The sequence below is a fragment of the Dermochelys coriacea genome, chromosome 24 (assembly GCF_009764565.3).
Source record: "Dermochelys coriacea isolate rDerCor1 chromosome 24, rDerCor1.pri.v4, whole genome shotgun sequence".
NCBI lineage: Eukaryota > Metazoa > Chordata > Testudines > Dermochelyidae > Dermochelys > Dermochelys coriacea.
This window is the reverse complement of record NC_050091.1, coordinates 11,258,215-11,281,394: the sequence shown is the minus strand read 5'-3', so window position 1 is coordinate 11,281,394 and position 23,180 is coordinate 11,258,215. Positions and strand designations below refer to the sequence as shown.

Genomic DNA, 23,180 nt, shown 5'->3' with positions numbered 1-23,180 from the left:
GTTTAGTTAAAGGTTGGAGCTAAAGGTCCAGGATCCCAAACCGGCTGAGGATGCAGTGGAGCTACACTTTCATGTAACAGAATTTGTAGACTGATTGAGGCAGCGTCCAGTGTGCGGGAAATGGTGGGTGATCATGTAAATAGAGACTGTTCCCTAATGCACATGTACAAGGGGGCAGAGTTAAGGTTGCATGGACAACCTCAATTTTGACATTTCCTAACTTTAAAGTACTTGACTTTGCAACGTTAATATTCTTCAGCTGTAGCTTGTATGTAATAAATATTTTATGGGAAAAGGAGCAATTACCCTTGAAATACAGCCATCTCTGGGGTGGAATATGGCAGTCATTTAATGGTACGGTGTTAATTACCCAAGTCAGTCAGAGTGCCCTCTGGTACTGTGCTGGTCTATTGCAGCTAGTGTTATGTATTTAGCAGTCTCACTCTCTATCTCAATATGTATGTAGCCCCATTAGCATCATGTCGGAGCATCTGTGTATGGTCCTTTCCTGCATGCAGAGCATGCCGCGTGGAGCCCAGTGCCCCTTAGGAGCTGGCTAATAGACAGAGCCTGGTCTGGGTGTTCTCTCTGGGAGGCCTTGTGCAGGAGAAAGGATTTGAAGGTGAGTGAGGAGGCAGGGGAATGTTCACTGTGAACCTGTTTCAAGCCTGGGGATGGTATGACACAAGGTACAAAGGAAGGAGTGGACGCTGAAAGGAGGCAGGGGAAGGCGCAAGTTGGTCTGGGCTAAAGGAGGGAGAGGTTGGCTCTTTCATTCACACAGGAGTCCAAGATCAGTTACAAGCTTGCAGGCGGTTGGTATTTGCTGCAGAGAAGTATGGGTGAGGTTTTTCATAGGAGTAGGTGGGTGAGATTCTGTGGCCTGCGCTGTGCAGGAGGTCGGACTAGATGATCAGAATGGTCCCTTCTGACCTTAGTATCTATGAATCTAAGTAGGAAGAACCAGGTGACAAGAGCAGGGCAGTGACTTATTGACAGTATGGGTAGAATCCAGCTGTAGAGTCTTCATCTTCCTCCTTCTTCCCCCCTCCACCCCAGTTTCTTCCCAGAGTCCAGCATCCTCCAGAACATGGACTGGCCATGAACCACTCCAGCAGGGGAGTGAGCATGAGCCACTCCAGCCACTCATAGTGTGGGTATGAGTTCCTGCCCTTGTGCTCGCTGTGCAGGAGCTTAGGCTCAGCCATTTCTGCAACCAGCTCTCCACTGAGCCAGCACATGGCTGCCCCAACCCTCTCTTGTGATTCTTGGCCCCTGGCCTGCTTCCTAGCAAACAAGTGGATCAGCTTCATTTTGTGACAGAATAACCCCCCTCTTGTTTATAGAAAGGTTCCATCCAGCTCTGCAGGGCTCTCGGGCCCTATTCCAGTGTCTCTTCCTCCTCTCAACCCCAGCCGGTTTCTAAAGAAGGAAGTCCAGATCCTGAACCCAGACACCTTCCCGTGAAGTGCCCCAGAGTGCTGGGTGCTGTCAGCAGGTAGCATGGCAGAAGCCAAACCCAACTGTGGACGAGAAGGTCTCTTGGTGGGAAGGGGTGGAGGGGAGGCTGTTCTCACTCCCTAATTTCTGGAGACCCTGGGTATCCCCCACCCTGGGCTGCCCAGGGCCTGTCAGCGTTTACTAGGATTGTCAGGTCCTGATTTCCCCGGCTGCTGGTGCTGCAGCACTCAGTACTCAGAGGAAGGATGGGTTCCTGCTTTGGGACCATGTCTCTTGGCAAATGTGAGCTCAAAGGTCCCACCCCTGCTCAGCAAAGGTCCAGAGCTCGAAGCTGAGTGTGTCTCAGCAGTCAGTGCCTTGGTTTCCCACTTCACAAGTGCATGACTGACCCTGGTGGGAGATGGGAGACAAGCAACCCCAGTGGTTAGGCTGTGATGGAAGAGATGAGAGAGCTGAAGTGGCCTAGCTTGACCAAGTAACTGCTACCGAAGACAGAGCCAGGCCCGGAGGGGCGGAGCCTGGCTGGGAGGAGTGGGTGAAAGGAAGAATCAGGCTGAATATCCGGAAAAGCCTCCGGCCAGGGAAGTGGCTGTGGCTGGGAAAGGCCATCCATCACATGGGCCTTCAGAGTGAGCAATGCACCCCTAGGAACTGGCCATAGGGAGCGCTGGGGCTGGCTGCTCCAGGAGGTCTTCTCAAGCTGTTAATAATCACTACCCCTTCCCCAGGAAGCTCAGCCGGCAGCAGCTGGCTCTCCAGGACAATGCTGCTCCATGTCCCTGGTGCCTGCTGGGCCGAATCAGACAAGGGCCAGCAGGGTCCAGCCCTGGCCGTTTTTAATTAAATCAATCTGGCATAGGCACAGCATCCTAGCCATGCCCGTCTGTCATTTAAAGCTGTCGGCCGTGCAAGTCATGGCTTTTAGCAGCGTATGTAGGTCAGGCTGGAGGGCAGCAGTGCGTGCACTGTGATTAGAGCTGACTGCAGTCAGAGAGGAAGGGAACTGGGCCAGCTGCTGGGCCACGTCCTTCTTTGGCAGCACAGGCTGTGCACCCCACTCCCACCCCTGCCAGTGGCACAGCAACTCCTCAAGAGGCTGGGCCAGGGCTGGGACTCCCTGCCAGGGAGAGCGTTCCCAGCACTGCCAGTGTCCATGCACAGCCCCTCAGTCATAGGAGGACACCAGGCACCACCTGCAATGACCTGTCAGGCCAGGCCCTTTGTGCAGCGCACTGCCCCTGGGGAGCCCCTCTGGAGGGGCGAGGGCCAGCTGTGGGGGTGTTGGCTGGGAGAGTTCTGGCTGGAAACAAGTCCCCCAGTGCATGCAGGCAATGGGGAAGGGACTCTGGGGGAGCCTTCAGCCATGGGGGGCAGTCACTGACTGTGTCGTGGGGAGTGGGGTGCCTGTCCCACATCAACGGCTGTCAGCCTTGGCTGTCTGCTCCCAGCTCCTTCCCCCAGACGCAGACCTGGTTCCTGCCTCTTTCCAAGCCTTGCCCACCTAGCCTGGTTCTGGTATTCTGGGCTCCTGCCGTGTCTGAGAGACCTGTTGTCATGGATCCATGGGATTGGTGCTATGCCCCCCTGTGTTGGAACAGTCTCTTGGAGGTGCCCCTTTGATGGGCCAGATCCCATGGGCTCTCACTCGTCCTTCAGGGTAGCCCATGTGGCCTTGCTGCCTCCTGAGACTGAACCTCTGGGCTCCAGCACTCCTGCTTCACGCTGTGAGCTCTGCTCCATGAGTCCAACTGAGCCCTACTCCTGGGAGAGACTTGTCCACTCTGCAGGGATTAATGCACCTCCCCCAGCATTCCCAGCGATGCTCACACAGCATCTCCAAAACAGCCGGGTTTATCAGTCAGCTGGAGGCCATAGGTTAGCACAGAAACAGGAAGACATTCTGGTCAGCCCAGCCATGCTGGAGTGAAGCCCATGTTCAGGCTGTCTCTCTTTGTCTGACCTCCTTAGAACAGGTCTATGCTTAAAACGCTGTATTGGCGCAGCTGCACCACTGTAGTGCTTCAATGAAGACACTCCTACGCTGCCAGGAGAGCTTCTCCCATGGGCGTAGTTAATCCACCTCTGGGAGAGGTGGTAGCTAGGGCAACGGGAGAAGTTCTCCTGCTATCATAGCGCTGTCTACACGGTGGGTTAGGTTGGTATAACTGTGTCGCTCAGGAGTGTGGATTTCACACATACTGATACAAGTCTGTAGTGTAGACCTGGCCTAAGTCAGGTCCCAGGTGAGAGAGCTCCCAGCTTCCTCCAGAAGTTGGCACTTCTCCACCACCTTTCAGTCCTTTGTTCTTCAGCTGGGATCTCTGCTCTGCTTCCTTCCTGAGAGGGGAAATCCTCTGGCCTCTGCCTGGTGTCAGTATGCTGGTGCTTGGCTTTTCCGTTGTCTTCTCACTGACATGGTGTCAGCCTCTTTCAGTCCTTTTGTAATGATTCATCCAGGATCAGACACCTAGCCACCCCTCCCCCCATGTGCCTTAGCCTGTCTTCAGAGCAAACTGTCCTTTTCCCCCCACTGGGGAGCAATGCACAATATAGGGGAAAATGAGGCACACATAGGATTCAAAAATACAAAAACCCCTCACTTTATCACACCAATCTCCATAGGACGTGCCTGTATGGCCCAGGCCTTCCCAGTAGGTGGGGGGAAAGGCAGGGGAAAGCTCCCTCAGCCCCAGAGCTTCACCCTGGGAGACTTGCACCAGGGCATAGCCAGGCCAGAAATTCCCCTTGGGATTCAGTTGGGATCCAGTATTAAAGACTGCTGCTAATCAAAGCAGGACCAGTCCCTTCCCCTCCTCCCATCTGTGCATTAGCAGCCAGATCCTTGCTGCTGGCTTGCATGGACTGGAGACTCTCGCTCACTTCCCCTCCTGCTCCTGCTGCTTCTTCCTGTCTTTCCTTCCCATCCCACTCTGCCTCAGCTGCTGATGCTTTCCCTTCCCCCTGCCCACTGTCCCTTCTCCCCACCCACTCACTGTTCACGGTTGGGCTGAGTGTTGCCCCCTGGAAGTTGGTGCCCACCACCCTGTTGTCCAGAGAACTGGCTCTGGGTCACATTTCTGTGATTACAGACCAGTCCAGCATTAGCCTTTGTGGCTCCTGTAGCCCATTGCACACTGCCAGCTACCCCACTGCACTCCTTGCTGCAGTCAGTGGGCTCCAAGGATGGGCCTGGCCTTCCTTGAGATGACAGAGGCAGCCATTCTCTTAGCACAGTCTGCCCAGGCCCCATGCTCTCTGGGCATGACAGGCTGCAGCCGAGCCCCTGCTACATGCAGCAATGAGAGCTGCAGAGTGAGCACAGCAGCTGGGTGTCATGCTGTCCCTGGGAGCACCTGAGCCAGGGCCCTCCCTCGAGGGGCAGGAGGAAAGCAGGAAGGGGGGAGCAGGCAACAGCAGGTGGGAGAGGTGCTAGGGGGGCTAAGTACTTGGTATATGGAGGTTCAAAGGCTGTGGGGAGCACTTTATTGTATATTGCCTTGAGGGGGGGGGGGACTCAGCAGGATACTGATCAGTGCAGCCAGCATGGGAAGCTCCTTGTGGATGAGGCCTAGCACCCAGCAAGAGGGCACATTGGAAAGCTGGTGCTCTCTGGTGGGGAGGGAGCAGCAGACAGAAGGGATGTGGGGGGGGGTGTCACATTTCCTAGAACAGGGTTTCTGTGGCCAAGAGACCCTAGCTCCTGCCTTGAGGGCCCCACCTCTCCCGCTGGCAGGTTGGGGAGCTGGGGGGATTGGTGCAGGGCTCCCTCTAAGCCCTGCTGTTAGCACATGTTGGGGGCTGCTGCCGGTGGCCCTTTACAAAAGGCTGGCAATCAGAAAGATGCTGGGGCTGGGACAGGTGCAGGGGGAGGTAGATTGTGATGGAAATGGAGTGCGTGTCTGGTAGGGGCAGTGTTGGGGTGAAGGATCCTGCTTCAGAGCAGCCAGACCTGCAGGCTCATAGCAAGGAGGGTTCAATGCAAAGAGGCAGTCTGGCGGGGCCGGGTGGGAGGGAGTAGCAAGCAGTTGAATGGGAGGACATCCTCCAGCAGTGCTTGGCAGGCTCACGTGCTCAGCATCTTTCCTGGATGTACACTCAGGCCCTCCTCTCCTGGCAGAGTGCAGGGGATTCTGGCCCTCATCTCCTGTAAGGACGCTAGGATCACGCTCAAGACCTGATCTGCCGAGGCTGGCACAGCCACTGCCTTTGCCTAGTTCCCCCATTTTGCTGCCTCTGCCCTGGGTTGAATCTCCCCCACTCCTGCCCAAGAGATCCTGGTGATCTCCCCACAGTGCAGGGCTGTGAAGGGCTTGCAGGGGCCTGCACATGGGCTGAGAGCTCAGCCTTGAAGCCAAACTGGAGCTTGGCCCCTTTGGGTATGTCTGCACTGCAGTTAAGCACCCATACTGGGGCTAGCCTGGGTCAGCTGACTCGGCTTGTGGGGCTCAAGCTGTGGGGCTGTAAAACTGCCATGTAGACATGTGGGTTCGGGCTCTGAGACCCTCTCCTCACATGAGGCATATCCCAGCACCAGCTGTCACTGCTCCCTGCCCATCTCAGAGCTGGGGTACCATTGAGTGCCCATCGTTGCTTAACAGGGCAGGAGCCTGGATCAGCATCTTGAGAAGGGACCTCCCCTTGGCTGGGGCTGGTAATATTGGCTGCGTTTGATAGGATAGTTGTCTGTGATGTCATAGTTAGTCTCATTTCCTATTGGCTAGGGGGAAGGCCATGTGGGGGATGAGTGTGGGGTGTGGCTTGGGGGGAGGAATCGAGGCCAGGATCTGGCCCTGCCCTGGAATCCAGCTCACTGAACCGGGGGGCCTGCAGGGAGACATGGGGACAGACAAAAGCTGCAAGGTGCACTGGGGATGGAGCTGCCCAAGGTTCAATGTTCCGTAGCAGCTCCCTGGCCCAACACACTCCACACGTGTCCCCGCGAATAACGGGGCCGGCCCCTACGGCCCATGTGTGAGGGGGCCAGCTGCCCTGGGTGGGGCTTCATGGGACGGGGGCTGCTCTGTGGTGAGGCCATCTCTGCCTCTCCCCCCCTCCCGACTCTCTTTGGCGCGTTTTGCTGATTGTCACGGTGCTGAGAGGGCATTGCGCTGGCTCAGGTGTCTCACCCCGTCTCCTCTGCCCCCTGCGTCGCAGTGGTTCCTCTCGAGGTTTGGCCTGTGCTCTGTGGTTCGCTGTTCCCAGCTCTCACTGGTGTCCCTGGTGCTAGCTGGTGAGAGTCAGTCTTTAGCTGGGCACACATCCCTGCAGTGCAGAGTTGTGTGTGGCGTCACTGGGCAGGGCGCTGTAGGCCTGGGGCTGGCTGGGATGGGGGTGGGAGAGACTCATACGCTGGGGAGATGATGGGCTGGCACCCTGAGCAGTTGGGGGTCACAGTCCTGCTAGCCTGGAGAGGCCAGCTGCTGAGTGGGGAGCTGTGGGAGTGGTTGGGGGGCTTGCTGTGGAGTTGGTTTCTGATGCTTTTGTGCTCTGTGCTTTGGCTGAGATGGCCCCGGCACTGAGCATTCACTGACTGAATGGCTCATCAGGGCCCTGTTTGATTGATCCCTAAATGAGAGCTTCTGAGAGCAGCTTATTTTGGGGCCTGTGGGGGAGTCTGTGAGTCAGTGAATGGCAGGTTAAGACAGGAGGGGCGGGGGGACCCATACAGGCAGCCGAGATCTTAGCACAATTACCTGTGAGCTTCTAATTGGGAGTGACTCCTCCCAGAGCCACTGCAGCCGCAGACAATGCCCAAAAGCCATGCTGAGAGCAGAGCAGGGACAAAGCCTGCTCAATGTTGAGCTGGGCTGGGGAACTCAGGGGGCTTAAGGGCAGGGGAAAGCAAAGCCCCCAGGCAGCCCAAGGCTGGCAATCAAGGAGGCTGCACTTTGCCAGAAGGGTGGTTACAAAGGCACTCGCATGGGGAGGCAACACAGAGCCTCTGTCTCTGCCTGGTTCCAAGAGGAGGGACTCTAATGCAGAGCCTTTCTCCCCTGCAACAGGTGGCTCTCAGTGCACTTTACAGAGAGCCAGTGATGGCCCCTCCTGACCTCCCCGTGCTGTAAGGAAGCTTCGTTCAGGTGGCTGTACAGATGGGAAAACTGTGGACCAGAGGGGAAGAGATTTGCCCAGTGACAGTGTAGGGAATTGTGTGGAGGTTGTGAGCATATGGGGCTGAGAGCTGTGAGCATGCGTGGGTGTGAGAGGGTGTTCCAGGCTATGGGGGCAGTCCCTCTGACTGCCCCTTGTGGCCTGTGGGGGTGTCAGGAGCTCCTCCCCAGCAGGATGGTGTCTGCCTGCCCTTTCTCTCCTTGGAGCCTGAGTTAATCTCTGTGGCACAAGTGACCACTGGAGCCCCTCACTATGGAAACATTGACCTGGCCGTTATTGGCCGCAGGCGCGTTCTCAGCCAGGCCAACCCATTGGGACCAGTGGAGGGGAAGTGCTGCCTCAGAAGAATGCACAGCACCCACCCCCAATGTCCTGCTGGTGACCCAATGCAGCAGGATCCCCAGCACAAACACACACAACCAGGGGCACACACACAACACACCTCCAACCAAGGACCATATGCTCAGAATTCATACAAACACGCTCATGCAGGCCTACAATCCAAATCAGGGAATTACACACACACACACACACACACACACACACTCACACACTCTCTCTCTCTCACACCCAACCTGGGGAATCACACACAACTAACTTGAGAATACAAGTTTGGTTGATAAAGGTAACAGTGCTGACATAACATCCTGACACTTCTGTAAGGCGTTTGACTTGGTACTGCACAACAGTTTGATTACAAAAATAGAACAATATAAAATTAACCTGCACACATTGCTCGCGTGGTCATCACAATGTCGGAGGGAGAGCTTCTCCGGCCACATAACTACTGCTGCTCGTTGGGGGTGGTTTAATTATGCCGATGGGAGATTTGCCTAGCCCCAGCCATTGGCATAGAACAGCTACATGGGAGACCTTACAGAAGAAGAGTTCTGTGTAGTTCAAAAGCTCATCTCTCTCACCAACAGAAGTTGGTCCAATAAAATATGTTACCTCACCTGCATTGTCTCTGCCAGGTCTACACTACAGACCTATATTGGTATAAACTACATTGCTCAGGACCATGAAAAATCCACACCCCATAGCAACGCAATTATGTCGACCTAATGCCCCGTGCAAACAGCACTATGTCGATGGGAGGGCTTCTCCCGTCAACACTGCTACTGCCTCTTGCAGATGTGGAATAACTACACCGTGGGAGAAGATCTCCCATCGGAATAGGAACATCTTTACTTAAGCGCTACAGCAGTGCAGCTACACCGATGCAGAATTTTAAATGTAGACGTGCCCTTAGTATCATCTGTAAACTTTGCCACCTCATTATTTACCGCATTTTCCAGATAATTTATGAATATGTTGAACAGCACCGTTCCCAGTACAGATCCTTGGGACCTCACTATTTACCTCTCTCTGTGAACGCTGACTATTATTTCTGCCCTTTGTTTCCTGTCTTTTAATCAGTGACTGAACCATGAGAGGACCTTCCCTCTTAACGCATGACTGCTTATTTTGCTTAAGAGCCTTTGGTGAGGGAATTTGTCAAAGGCTTTCTGAAAGTCCAAGTACACTATATCCACTGGATTACCCATGCCCACATGTTTGTTGACACCCTCAAAGAACTCTAATAGATTGCTGAGGCATGATATTCCTTTACAAAAACTGTGTTGACTCTTCCCCAACAAATCGTGTTCATCTGTGTGTCTGATAATTCTGTTCTCTACTGTAGTTTCAACCAATTTTCCTGGTACTGAAGTTAGGCTTCCCGGCTTATTGCCAAGTTCATCTCTGGCGCCTTGTTTAAAAATCAGCATTGCATTAGCTATCCTCCAGTCATCTGATACACAGGCTGATTTAAGGGATAGGTTTCATACTACAGTAAGTAGTTCTGCAATTTCATATTTCAGTTCCTTCTGAACTCTTGGGTGATACCATCTCGTCCTGGTGACTTATTACTGTTTAATTTATCAATTTGTTCCAAAACCTCCTCTATCAACACCTCAATCTGGGACAGTTCCTCAGATTTGTCACCTAAAAAGAATGCCTCCAGTGTGGGGAATCTCCTTCACATCCTCTGCAGTGAAGACTGATACAAAGAATTCATTTAGCTTCTCCGCACTGGGCTTGTGTTCCTTGAGTGCTCCTTTGGCACCTCGATTATTCAGTGACCCCACTGATGGTTCAATGGGCTTCCTGCTTCTGATGTACTTAAAAAAAAATTGCTGTTAGTTTTTGTGTCTTTTGCTATTTGCTCTTCAAATTCTTTCTTGGCCTGCCTAATGATAGTTTTCCACTTGACTTGCCAGAGTTTATGTTCCTTTCCATTTTCCTCAGTAGGATTTGACTTACAATTTTTAAAGAATGCTGTTTTGCCTCTAACAGAGTCTTTTACTCTGTTTTTTAGCCATGGTAGCCTTTATTTTTTAATTTTTTTATTTGGGGCATATATTTAATTTGAGTCTCCATTATGGGTTTTTTTTAAAGTTTCCATGCAGCTTGCAGGCATTTCACTCCTGTGGCTGTTCCTTTTAATTGCCATTTAACTAGCTTTCTCATATTTGTGTAGTTCCCCTTTTTGAAGTTAAATGCTACTGTAGTGGGCTTCTTTTATATTCGCACTCCACGCACAAGGATGTTGAATTTACTTACATTCTTCTTAGAATGATAATCCCTATTGTATTCCACTGAGGGTAACACATGCGCACCCGGTGCTTGGATTCAGAGAATTTGAAAGCAGCATCCATTGGTCTGCTCATGTTTCCTGGCTTGCCTCTGCTTCCATCCAAGGTGATAAAGAGCAGGGCAGGCTGACCATGTCTCCAGTTCCTTCTCACCGTCACATGGTTCGGGTTGGAACTTTCAGTGTCCTCGTCTCTGACACACTTTTAAATAAGATAATTGTACATAGTTTTAAATTTTTTAGTAGTTTTATTATAGTTTTAGTGATAGGTGGAGGGGCTTGTTTTTTTCACCAGAGCCTCTTCCCCCCCTCCCCCACGCCCAGGAGTGGGTTCTGGACTATGCCCAGGACTACGGGCTTCAAACTCTGCATCTCCTGCCCACGCTCCTTTTCGGTCAGTGACAAACACCAGCGCTGCCTCTACTGCTTGGGGGAAGCTCACATCGCTTCCAGGTGCAGTATTTGCCAATCTTTCCCCAGCTGCACCCGAGAAGGCTGGGCTCTCTGTCTCCAGAAGCACCGCACGGAGCTTGCCATGAGGCCTCATTGGGACCCAGACTGGGGAACCCTCCCACCCCCATACATCGGCCTGAATCAACAAGGAGTACCACATCCGAATCCTGTGCTGATGGAACCACCCCCACGGACTCCATGGCGGGGCCTAGTTGGGAGGTAAGGAAGCATACCCATAAGTTTAGGACTAAGTCTTCCTCAAAATCTAAGACAGTGGAAGCTCCTTCCACAAGTCCAAGCCATGGGGATGGAGCTTCTGCTAAGTCCCATAGGCACAAGAAGAAATCCCACAAACAATGGAGCCAGCAGTTTCGAGCACTGGTCCACAGATACCATCATCAGAGGCACCCCACAAGATGTGGGATCCTCCCATTCTGAGAAAGTCCATGGTGCTGGCACCAATAGCAGGCAAAGAGAGGGTGCCTCTGACACTGGGAAGATCCAGAACCATAGCAGATCCCCAGCATGTGTTTGCCTTGCCAGACCCAGAGTCACCCCATCCGTCAGGCCTCTCCCCCTCTAGAGAGATTATTCCTCCGCCATGAGATATGCCCTGATATGGGACCCCTTGCCGTCCACTCCAATAATCTACACTCTTCCACCGGTTCTAATGGTTCTGTAATTTGAACTGGAGTCTGCCTTCTCCTCCAATGAATCAGAAGTGAGAGAGGAACCTTCACCTGCCTCCTTGCATGGGATCCTTCTAGCAGGTGCTCGGACCCGCTGGTAGAGGAGGAACCCCTTCGTCTGGTCCTGGTGGTGCCACTGGAACTGGTGAGATTTCCCTCTTCATCTCTGGATGAAACAGTGACTGCAACATCCCCTTCTCCTCTGGATGACTTTGGGCAATTTCAGGAACTGTTGTGGAGAATCGCAGGGAAACTCCAAATTCCCCTGGAAGAAATCCAGGACAATCAGCATAAATTGCTTGATATCCTCCACACTTTGAGACTAGGCAGAATTGCGCTGCCGATTAATGATACTATTCTGGAGCCTACCAAGACAACGTGTCACACCCCTGCCATGTGTATGGCTAGCCCCAAAGGGCCTGAAAAATGTTACTATGTTCCTGCCAAGGGGTAAGAGAGTTCCTTTGTTCTCACCCTCCTCCAAACTCCCTAGTTGCCCAGATGGCAACTGAATGAGCCAAACAACAGCACCCTCGATCTACACCCAGCTGATAAGGAGGGCAAGTGTGGATTTAAGGTATTTTCCTCATTTAGCCTTCAAGTCAGGATCATGACTTATCACATGTTACTAGCCACGTAGGACTTCCTGAATTACAGTAAATTCAAAGAATTTACTGATAGCCTGCAACAACACCATCAGGCTTGTTTTCAGATACTTATTGAGGAAGGGAAGCTGCTAGCCAGAACAGCCCTCCAGTTGGCAGTAGATGCAGCAGATACCTCCCCCAGGGCCATGGCTACAGCCATAGTTATGCTTAGGGAGTCTTGGCTCCATTCCTCTGGCTTCCTCAGGGAGATACAGAGCACTATTGAAGATCTTCCTTTCAATGAATCCCATCCTTTAAACCAAAAATGGCTGAATCGCTGCCTATCCTCAAGGATTCCAGAGCCACTCCTGGCATATACACTCCTCCCCAAAGCTCAAATTCTACCACCCACCTAAAGCTCTAGGTCCCCCCAGTTCTACCCTCAGAGACCTTATGAGCCCCTGAGGAAACGCCAAAAGATTCAGATCTTGCTGCCCAGGACCCTCTTCACAGGTTTCAATGTTGCAGCTAAAATCTCCAGCCAAGAGGTATTTCTGAGGTGACCCTGAGAGCTGCCAAACACTATACTTACCACTTCGTGACCCACCGTGTCCCCTTTGGGGGTCGTTTAGCACTCTTTTCCCATGCTTGGAGTGCTATAACAATGGACAAATGGGTGTTGAAAGTCAATGAAGTCAGGCTTTCATTGCATCAGCATCCCTTGTTCCCTTTCCCTTCAGCTGGGGGAATTTTCTGAAAGGAAAAGCCCCTTGCCTGACAGTCTCTTAGATGGTGCTAAAGATGGTAATAACTGGGTCCATACTTTACAATGCAAAGGTTTTCACTATTTTGCCTTCTTTTCTGTATCTCATGCTCTCTACTAGCTCTTCTGGTCGCTTAGGAGATGGCATTTAAACCTCCTGTTCTCCCTGACTAGGTCTGCATTAAACATTAAACAGTGTTAAACAAGTCCCAGGACAAGCAAACCATTAAACATCCTTTTTAGAATCATAGAATCATAGAATATCAGGGTTGGAAGGGACCTCAGGAGATCATCTAGTCCAACCCCCTGCTCAAAGCAGGACCAATCCCCAACCAGATCATCCCAGCCACGGCTTTGTCAAGCCTGACCTTAAAAACCTCTAAGGAAGGAGATTTCACAACCTCCCTAGGTAATGAATTCCAGTGTGTCACCACAGTCCTAATGAAAACATTTTTCCTAATATCCAACCTAAACCTCCCCCACTGCAACTTGAGACCATTACTCCTCGTTCTGTCATCTGCTACCACTGAGAACAGTCTAGATCCATCCTGTTTGGAACCCCCTTTCAAGTAGTTGAAAGCAGCTATCAAATCCCCCCTCATTCTTCTCTCCTGCAGACTAAACAATCCCAGTTCCCTCAGCCTCTCCTCATAAGTCATGTGTTCCAGTCCCCTAATCATTTTTGTTGCCCTCCGCTGGACGTTTTCCAATTTTTCCACATCTTTCTTGTAGTATGGGGCCCAAAACTGGACACAGTACTCCAGATGAGGCCTCACCAATGTCGAAGAGAGGGGAACGATCAAATCCTTCGATTTGCTGGCATTGCCCCTACTTATACAGCCCAAAATGCCATTGGCCTTCTTGGCAACAAGGGCACACTGTTGACTCAAATCCAGCTTCTCATCCACTGTAACCCCTAGGTCCTTCTCTGCAGAACTGCTGCCTAGCCATTCGGTCCCTAGTCTGTAGCAGTGCATGGGATTCTTCTGTCCTAAGTGCAGGACTCTGCACTTGTCCTTGTTAAACCCCATCAGATTTCTTTTGGCCCAATCCTCTAATTTGTCTAGGGCCCTCTGTATCCTATCCCTACCCTCCAGCATATCTACCTCTCCTCCCAGTTTCGTGTCATCTGCAAACTTGCTGAGGGGCAATCCACACCATCCTCCAGATCATTAACGAAGGTATTGAACAAAACCAGCCCGAGGACCGACCCTTGAGGCACTCCACTTGATACTGGCTGCCGACTAGACATGGAGCCATTGATCACTACCCGTTGAGTCCGACAATCTAGCCAGCGTTCTATCCACCTTATAGTCCATTCATCCAGCCCATACTTCTTTAGCTTACTGGCAAGAATACTGTGGGAGACCGTGTCAAAAGCTTTGCTAAAGTCAAGGAACAACACATCCACTGCTTTCCCCTCATCCACACAGCCAGTTATCTTGTCCTAGAAGGCAATTAGATTAGTCAGGCATGACTTGCCCTTGGTGAATCCATGCTGACTGTTCCTGATCACTTTCCTCTCCTCTAAGTGCTTCAGAATTGATTCCTTGAGGACCTGCTCCATGATTTTACCTTTTCTTAAAGATACAGAAAAGAAGGCAAAACAGTGAAAGCCTTTGCATTGTAAAGTATGAAGTCAGGCTTTCATCGTTCTCTTTCTGTTCACTGTGGGAAGTCTCTGTAAGGAAAAGCCCCTTCTCTGACAGTCTCTTAGATGGCGCTAAAGATGGTAATAACTGTTCTTTTGGGGAAAAGAGTGGAAGTTAGATGAGCTGGGATGGAGCTCTTATTGTTGCTGTTGTTGTTAAAGTCCAATCTGATTTCTTAGAACAAGACAAATAGACACAAGAGGAGAGAGAAAAGATCAGCAAAGAGAAAATGCAGCTTCTGTCTCTGGTGCTGACTCTCACTTGCAATCTCACTGCTGCAGAAACACAGGCCCAGCTCAGGTCTCATCAGCTGCTCCAAGACCTGGCAAACTTGTACCAGCATCAGGTTTCTCAGTGCATTGCTTTGAACTGCTTTTCTGGTCAAAGACTTACAGCATTATTGCAAAATATACAGTCTTGGGAAGCTAAGCCACTCTCATTAGCCAGAAGGTAAAAGGAGAGAGCTAGGAAAGGGAAGAAATAAGGTAGAGAAGGAGAAGGACACATGGGGGTGGGGGAGGAGAGAAGAAAAGGGGAGACAAATCTCATATCCCAGGTGGAGTTTGGGATTTAGCTAGAGGTGGTGATATTATCTGGGTCCCTCTCTCCTGCCTGGTCTGGTCAGGACACCTCTCAGGATTAGGATGACGACGGTTTGGGGTCCCAGGAGATGGTGGAGGTGGCGGCCATGATGGTGAAGTGTGCTCCAGGCTTGTATTTCAGTCAGTTGTGTCGGAGTAACCAACTTTCCCCTGAAGAGTTTTCTTTTGAGGACCCCAAAAGGGAGTGATGAGTCGTGTTACCTGCACATTCTAGGGCACCCCACCTTTACCCTTCTGTGGGCTCAAGGCATAACCTGGTTAATCTAGGCACCCCCACCCTTACCCAGCTTAGGGGCACCCAGATCCATTTCCTAGAGCTCAGGTTGTAACCAGTTCCTAGGGCTCAGCGCGTAATCTTCTGCGGGTTTGTGGGGCCTCTTACCAGTGAAAAAACCTTGCACAGTAATATAGTAATATTCTTAACCTCTATATTTATTAACAGTTACCAAAACAGAATAAACACGCTAAGCATACAATGCTCATCACTCCCAATAAGGCAGACAAACTTTTCCTGCTGGCCAGTCAGGATCAGGTTGTCTGCAGCTTCTCCAGCTTCTGCAGGGTGTTGAGCTCTGGCAGCTCTGATCTTGGCCTGTGTCCTGGAGTTAGGTTCCAAAGAACTTCCTTTTGGACCCCAGTTTATATAGTTAAACTTGAGTCCTACTTAGCTGTACTGTAACCAATATTTTTAAAGTAAAGTGCTACAAAATAACTTCTTTTACCAATCCTAACATATTGCAAAACAATTCTTTACCCAATCATACCCCACCACATTAGTTGATTTAAATCTTGCAAAATTAGTTATGCAACAGACAGAAACAATCAATGAACAAGACAGAGATCATACAGATAAACAGTAGAGAAGTAGGGACTATAAAGGCAAAAACAATAAAGAAGTATAGATTTCACAATTACAACTGTTGATAAGTGATTCCTTGCCAGGCAGGATGCTGTTAAACAAAGTTTTCTTTAACCATCTTAAGATCTATTTCTTTATCTGGTGATGGTGGGTGCTATTAATACAGGAGCACCTCCTTAACAGCCTGATATTTCATTGGTTTAATGTAATTTAGATGGAATGTGGGGATGTGACTTTCTGCTTTTTAACTCATGGCTGCTGCTGCTCTAATGTGGCTGCAGAAGAAGACCTCAGACCTTACTTGTGGAGTAGCCCAGCTCCTTGTTATTTTGTTCACCATGTAGGCTTAATTTCTGACAAACCTATTCTGGTTCACTGATTTCTGGTTCCACACTTCTTGTTTGCACTAGCCATGTGATCAAGGATTTTATCCCTTAGGGTTTGAGCATGCAGTCATTCTCCTAAATTGCTGCCCCCAGCTGCAAAGGAGTTAAGTGCCTGCCTGCCCCTCCATCCTGTATGCCAACCCCTTGTTCCTAGAGTGCCTCGAGCTATGGGCATACCAACCAGCAATCAGACTCCATCCTCCAGTGACAGCTTCCTGGGGGTGGGACTCTCTTTCCTCTCCATGGAGAACAGAGCATAAAGCTCCGGTATTCCCTGGGGGCATTATTCTGATGGATGAGGGATATTTCCTTCTGTGCTTGGGCTCTCTACCCTCCCATCTGAAAGTTATAGAGCCCCAGTGAATCAGAGCCAGAGATTAGCTCAGGGACCAGGACAGCAGCCTTCCAGGGCTTTGCTCACTCCCCTCTTCCCTGGGAGACCGTTCCCCAGTCCTAATCCATCTCTCTGCCACAGAGCTTTCCTGGAGATGCAGCTCATCGGTCCTTCTATTCATTTCATCCCATTGCTCATACTTACCCCCCCATCATGCCCCCTCTTGTGCACTATGGGCCTGTCAGATGTAATCTCACTCACATGCGCACTCATGCACATACTGTAGCATACATGCCCAAACACACTAGCACACGTACAGACTAGCACACACATATATACTAGTGTGCATGCACACATACATCTTTAATTACCATTTCACCAAATAATCAGGTTTAGCTCCTTTAATATTTTCTTATAAAGGAATCCTTCTAATATCTTTGCTACTCTTCTCTGAACTCCATCCAGCTCCTCAATATCTTTGCAATGAGATATCCAGGATGGAAACAATATCCTGGAGCACTCTAGAGAAGGCCCATCCCCTTCCTGCTCTGGGGGCAAACTTACACTACCCTCTTTGCAGCCCTGTGATGCTGGGAGCTGCTATTCACCCTCCCTACTCAGGCTCTTTTACTCTTTCCTGCTGCCCAGTTGTCTTCCTCCCACTGACTATCTGGGTCTGGGATATTTCCTAGACGTCAGACCTGCTATTTCCCAAGCAGAATCCCAGTTTGTCCTTCCCACATGTCCAGCTTCTACAGCTCTCTAGGATTATGTCTCCGTCCTCTAGGTTCTGGCAGTTCCTCCCAGTTTTGTATCATCTGTGTTGCATATTATCCACCCAGAGCCTTGATGAAGATACAGGAAGAGATAGGGTTGCCAACCCTCCAGGATTGACTTGGAGTCTCCAGGAATTAAAGATCATGTCACATGATGAAACCTCCAGGAATATATCCAAACCAAATTGGCAACCCTAGGAAGAGACCAGGTTTAGCAATGGTCTTGGCAGTGCCCAGCAATACTGGGAAGGTTAGCGCTGCTCTTTGTTTAAGGCCCTGCAATCAGTTTTCTGTCTTAGCTGCAGTTTTCATTCCCCAGCTAATTTGAATTAATTATAAGCACAGGGTTTAGGAGACACCATGTCAAATTCTTTGCTAAAATCCAGAGCTGATGTCTTCTGCTTTGTCTTCATCCTTTCCCTTTGTAAAATGCATGTCAACAAAAACAATCAGTTGCGTGTGTCAGGATTTATTCCCCAAAGCAACTTACTGCTCATGGTTCCATTCCCCTCCAGATGTTTAGTGATGCTTGTCAGTGTTCCATCCATTGTTTTATATGGGGTGATGGAAGAGTGAGACTTTCAGGTGTTAATTTCCAGGATAGATTCTTGTTTCCTTCTGTGAAGACCAGTACTGCAGTACATTTGCTTCCTTCCAATTGTCCACGATATTTACTCTGTTCTCTGTGACTTTCTCAAAATAACTGCCATTGGTGCAGTAAGCTGGTTACCGGATTTCCTTATTGCTCCCATCTGCCATTGTGCTGCCCATTCACTGTCCAGAGAAGAGTCGTGAGGAACTTCACAAGGACCTAACCAAGCCAGGTGAATGGGCCATCTGGTGGCAGGGGAAGTTAAATATTGATAAATGCAAAGTACTGGACGTTGGAGGGAAACGTTTGAATTGCTCATACACCTCCCTGGGATATAAATTAACTGTAGCAATTCATGGAAAAGACCTGGGCATCATTATTGACAGGCCAAGTGAGACCCTCTTTCTAAAGTCCAAAAAGGCAAAGGACATGTAGACTGCATAAGGGATGAGATGGAGAATGATACAGGGAATACTTTATCGCCATTCTATAAATCAGTGGTGCAGCCTCACCTGGATACTGCAGTGGTCACTCCATCCCAGCAAGGGATTTGACGGGGTCAGAGTAGTGTGACAAGAGTGAGAAGGGGTCTGGGAAACCTCTGCTTTGAGGAGACACTGAATAGATTGGGATTGTTACTTTAGAGAGGGGACATGGGAAAAGTTTATAAAATAGTGACTGGTCTAGAGAAGGGAGATTGGGGGATTCTGGTTTCCCTGCCTCATAACAGAAGAATGAGGGATGTTCACTGACACTGAAAGGTAGCAAACTCAGAACTGATAAGAGAAAATACGTTTTTCCTCACCAGATAATTAGACTCTGGAACTCACTGCCACAGGAACTCACTGAGGCCAAGAACATAGGAAAACTGAAAGAAGGATTGCACCTTTCTTTTGAGAATGAGAATACACAGAGCTAGAATAGTTAATACTAAATAAAAAAATTTGGAGAGTTATGGGATTGGGTCTGAAACTTAACGTTTGTATATCATGGCGAGGGTAAATGGATTAGAAGGGATTTAAAATGAGGCCTGGATGGGCTGGACATCAGCTGATCTGTAAAAGTCTATATGGTGGTTGGCAGTTAAACATTAGAAAGATGGCTATTAGCCACCTCCTCCCTCTCCCCCACAGGGTTATGGGCTGATGACCAGTTCCTGTGGAGTGGGGGTTATCTTCAGAAAACTGCTTTGAAAAATGGGTGTGCAGGGTGTTAGCTGGCATCAGGGGGCACAAGGTGGGGACCTCTGGACACAGCAGCGGGAGGCTGTTAGTCTTCAGTGCAAGGGGAGGCCGGAGAAGGGGCTTGCTTTCTAGAGATGTGAGGGTTTCCTTTGGGTCAAAGTGAGCGATGGGTGGCTGGCCTTCATGGACAAGGTGAAGGGCATCACACAGCTCCTCTCAGTTAGCTCAGCCCCTTTCACTTTGTGTGTAACTCACTGTCCCTAGCAGCACCCTCTGGGGATTTCATACCAGCAGTTGGACAGCAAAGTCCATCACCTCAGAGAGGAAGCACAGGCAGGGTAGGCTGGACCCAACCCCTCCCAGTCAGAGGTGTCTTCTAGGGTGGCCAACTTTCTAGTCGCACAAAACCAAACGCCCCTGCCCCGAGGCCCCGCCCCTTTCTTGAGGCCCTGCCTCTGCTCACTACATTTCCCCTCCCTCACTGGCTCGCTCTCCCCCACCCTCACTCACTTTTGCTGGGCTGGGGCAGGGGATTGGGGTGCGGGAGGGGATGAGGGCTCTAACTGGGCATGTGGGTTCCTGGGTGGGACCATAAATGAGGGATTCAGGGTGTGGGAGGGAGCTCCAGGCTGGGGCAGGGAGTTGGGATGTGGGAAGGGGTGAGGGTTCTGGGCTGGGTTGCTGGCTCTGGGGAGGGGCCAGGGATGAGAGATTTGGCTTGCAGGAAGGGGCTCCAGGCTGGGGGGTGGGGCCAAGGGATTCGGAGTGCAGGAGGGGACTTCAGGTTGAGGCAGGGAGTTGGGGTGCAGGAGGGGGTGAGGGTGTTGGTCTGGGGATGAGGGGTTTGGGATGTAGGAGGGTGCAGGTTTGGGGGGGCTCAGGGCTGGGCAGAGGGTTGGGGTGTTGGAGGGGGTGAGGGTATTGGGCTGGGGGTGCTAGCTCTGGGATGGGCCAGGGATGAGGGGTTTGGGATGCAGGAGTGTGCTCTGGGTTGGGGGGTGGTCAGGGCTGGGACAGGAGGTTGGGGCTCAGGGTTGGAGCATGGGCTTACCTCAGGTGGATCCTGGTTAGAGGCGCAGTGGGGGTGACTCCCAGTCAGCAGCACGCTGTGGGGGCTAAGGCAGGTCAAAAACCGGACACCTGGTCACCCTAGTATCTTCTGCCAGCAAGGGGGTGTGCAAGGGCTCTGGCAGGCCTCACAAGGAAGGAGCCCAAACAATAAGGAGGAGCCATGAGAGAGGGCAGAGGGCAAGACAGACAGGATATGAAACCTCCCTCATCAGGGCAGAAGCCAGCCTCTGTTAGTGACCAGGAGGCTTTCCTGAGATGGTATATTGAGGACTGTTAAAATTGTAGGCAGTCACTTCAAATTTCAGGGGTTCCTGGTCCTGCTTGGGGGCTCTGTAGGGAAACATGCAATTGTGGCCTAGTAGCAGACAGTCTGCAGTCAGGCAGCCTATATTAGTGGGGGAGGGGGAGTTGTGTCTCACCTAGGGAGCAGCCTGCTTTCTCTCTTTCTGTTTTGGGGTTCTTGTGGGTTATCATTTTGAGTTGTAAGTACTAAAGTGGTGTTACATTGCAACTTTCCAGCAGGAGTATTTAATGTATGTAGTTAACCACTTTGTGGGTCTGCCATGACCATACCACCTGGGGCATGCCAGCCAAGTGCTGCCCACTGTGTGGAACTTGCACCATAGGTGCTGAGTTTCTAATCTGCTGGGGGGTTCTCCCCCCCGTCTCTGCCCAGGCCCCGTCCCCACTCTACCCCTTCCCTCAATGCCCCACCCCTGCTGTGCCCCGCTTCTTCCTGCCCTGCCTTTTCCCTGCTTAGTTCTTCCCCCTCCCCGGAGCGTGCTGCGCCTTCACTCCACCCCCTCTCCTGCAGCTGATCCATGGCAGGCGGTAGGTGCAGGGAAGGAGGGGGAGGTGCTGATTGGCGGGGCCCACTGGAGGGCAGGAGGTGCTGGGGGGAGGGAGAGGCATTGATGCGGGACTGCCTGTGGGTGCTAAGCACCCACCATTTTTTTTCCGTGGGTGCTCCCGCCTTGGAGCACCCACAGAGTCAGCAACTATGACATGCACATTCCTCCAAAGCAGCCATCTCGCATTGGGAGCCAGGGTTGGATGGGTGGGGTCTCATCCAGTCTGGTGATTCCCATGTCTCTGAGCTATTGAGAGGGGGAAGAAACCATCAGCAGCTCCTTGGGGGGAAGGATAGCTCAGTGGTTTGAGCATTGGCCTGCTAAACCCAGGGTTGTAAGATCAATCCTTGAGGGAGCCATTTAGGGATCTGGGGCAAAAATTGGAGCTTGGTCCTGCTTTGAGCAGGTGGTTGGACTAGATGACCTCCTGAGGTCTCTTCTAACCCTGATATTCTATGATTCCTTGCCCCTTCACCTGGTACAGCTGCTGGATGTGTACTGTCTGTCTGCTGCTCCCTGTCCCCAGTGCCTTGGCTCTGCATGACAAAGTTGGAATTTTCTGTAATATTTTTATAACTCCTATGTGTGCATCAGTTTTCCCTGTCTTTCACATGGTTACCGAGTGCAGGGAAAAAGGACATCTTTTATTGGACCAACTTCAGTTCGTGAGAGAGACAACACAGAGCTCTTTTTCAGGTCTGGGGAAAGTTCTCAGAGTGGCACAGCTAAGTACAAATTGGAACTGATTATTTAGCCTACGGAGTTAACACATATTCTAAGTGACCATTCAAGGTAAAGTGGCTCATTAAAATCACTGCAGTCCTAGGACAAAAAGGGGTATGTGGGGATTACAGATTGTTGTAATAAGCCATAAATCCAGTGTCTTTATTAAGTCCATGATTTTTAGTGTCTAGCAAACTTATGAATTTAAGCTCCTAGGCTCATCTTTTGAAGGTGTTGTGCAGGTTTCCTCTGAGGATGAGAACTGAGAGGCCAGGTTAGAGTGATCACTTTTTGAAGCATTTGCCCACAGATGTTATGGTGTTTTTGTCTTTTAGCATTTTTCAGTGTGAGTTCATTTGAGAACACAGTGATTGTCTCATTTCACCCTCAGAGTTGTTATTGGAGCATTTGGTGCACTGGGATGGCTCTTGCAGGATCAGGGGGAGGTATAGCTCAGTGGTTGGACTAGATCAGGGGTCCCCAACGCGATGCCCACAGGTGCCATGGTGCCCGCAGCGGCATTTTTCTGCACCCGCAGGACACCTCGCTGCCGAGAAGCGTCACCATTTCTCAGCGGCATTTTGGCGGCAGCACTTCTTCCCGGTGGTGCTTCTCTGTGGTGGCATTTTGGCGGCAGGGTGTCTGGCATCCGCCACAGTATTCTGGGAATAGCAATATGCTATTCCCACAAGAAAGGTTGGGGACACTGGACTAGATGACCTCCTGAGATTCCTTCCAACCCTGATATTCTATTTTTTTTATTTTATTGTATTTTTTTTTAATTTTTTTAGACTGGGGGAGGGATAGCTCAGTGGTTTGAGCATTGGCCTGCTAAACCCAGGGTTGTGAGTTCAATCCTTGAGGGATTGGGGCAAAAATTGGGGATTGGTCCTGCTTTGAGCAGGGGGTTGGACTAGATGACCTCCTGAAGTCCCTTCCAACCCTGATATTCTATGGATCCTGAAAGGTATTTTGTGGGAGCTATTGATCATCGTAGCAGTGGTGATATGTCTGCAAATTTTGTACCTGTTGTTCTGGCTGGGTCTGCTGCCGCTCTTGGGTCCTGGTTTTTGGGGAGCTTGCTTCTGATGATGAGTTGGTGAGGCTGATGGGTTGTTTGAAAGCCAGAAGAGGGGATTTAGGAAAGATTTCTTTCAGGCTGTGTTCCCCTGTGACAGAGTGCAGGGTGCGAACAGTTGAGCCTGCACTCTGATCACCCGATGTTATTTAGTTCCCCTTGAGAAAGCTTAGGGAGGTAGTTAGAGAATCAGATTGGCTGGCTGGGATGGGAAGCCAAGAAGGAAGTCCCATGGGGGGGCGGGGAGGGAGACAGGATGGGATGGGACCAGACCAGAGCTAGTTGAGCCCAGTTGCACTGAGACCACAGGGGAGGGAGATCTCTGTTCCCTTCAGGACCAGAAGTGCTGCTGGTGCTGTGAATAGACCATTGC

The 23,180-nt window shown here is 50.8% G+C and overlaps 1 protein-coding gene across 5 annotated transcripts in view; it reads left to right on the top strand.

Moving 5' to 3' along the window:
* The window catches only part of CADM3 (cell adhesion molecule 3), a 126,408-nt gene that overhangs the window by 32,322 nt on the left and 70,906 nt on the right, over positions 1–23,180 (top strand). The gene's annotated exons all lie outside the window — the stretch shown is intronic.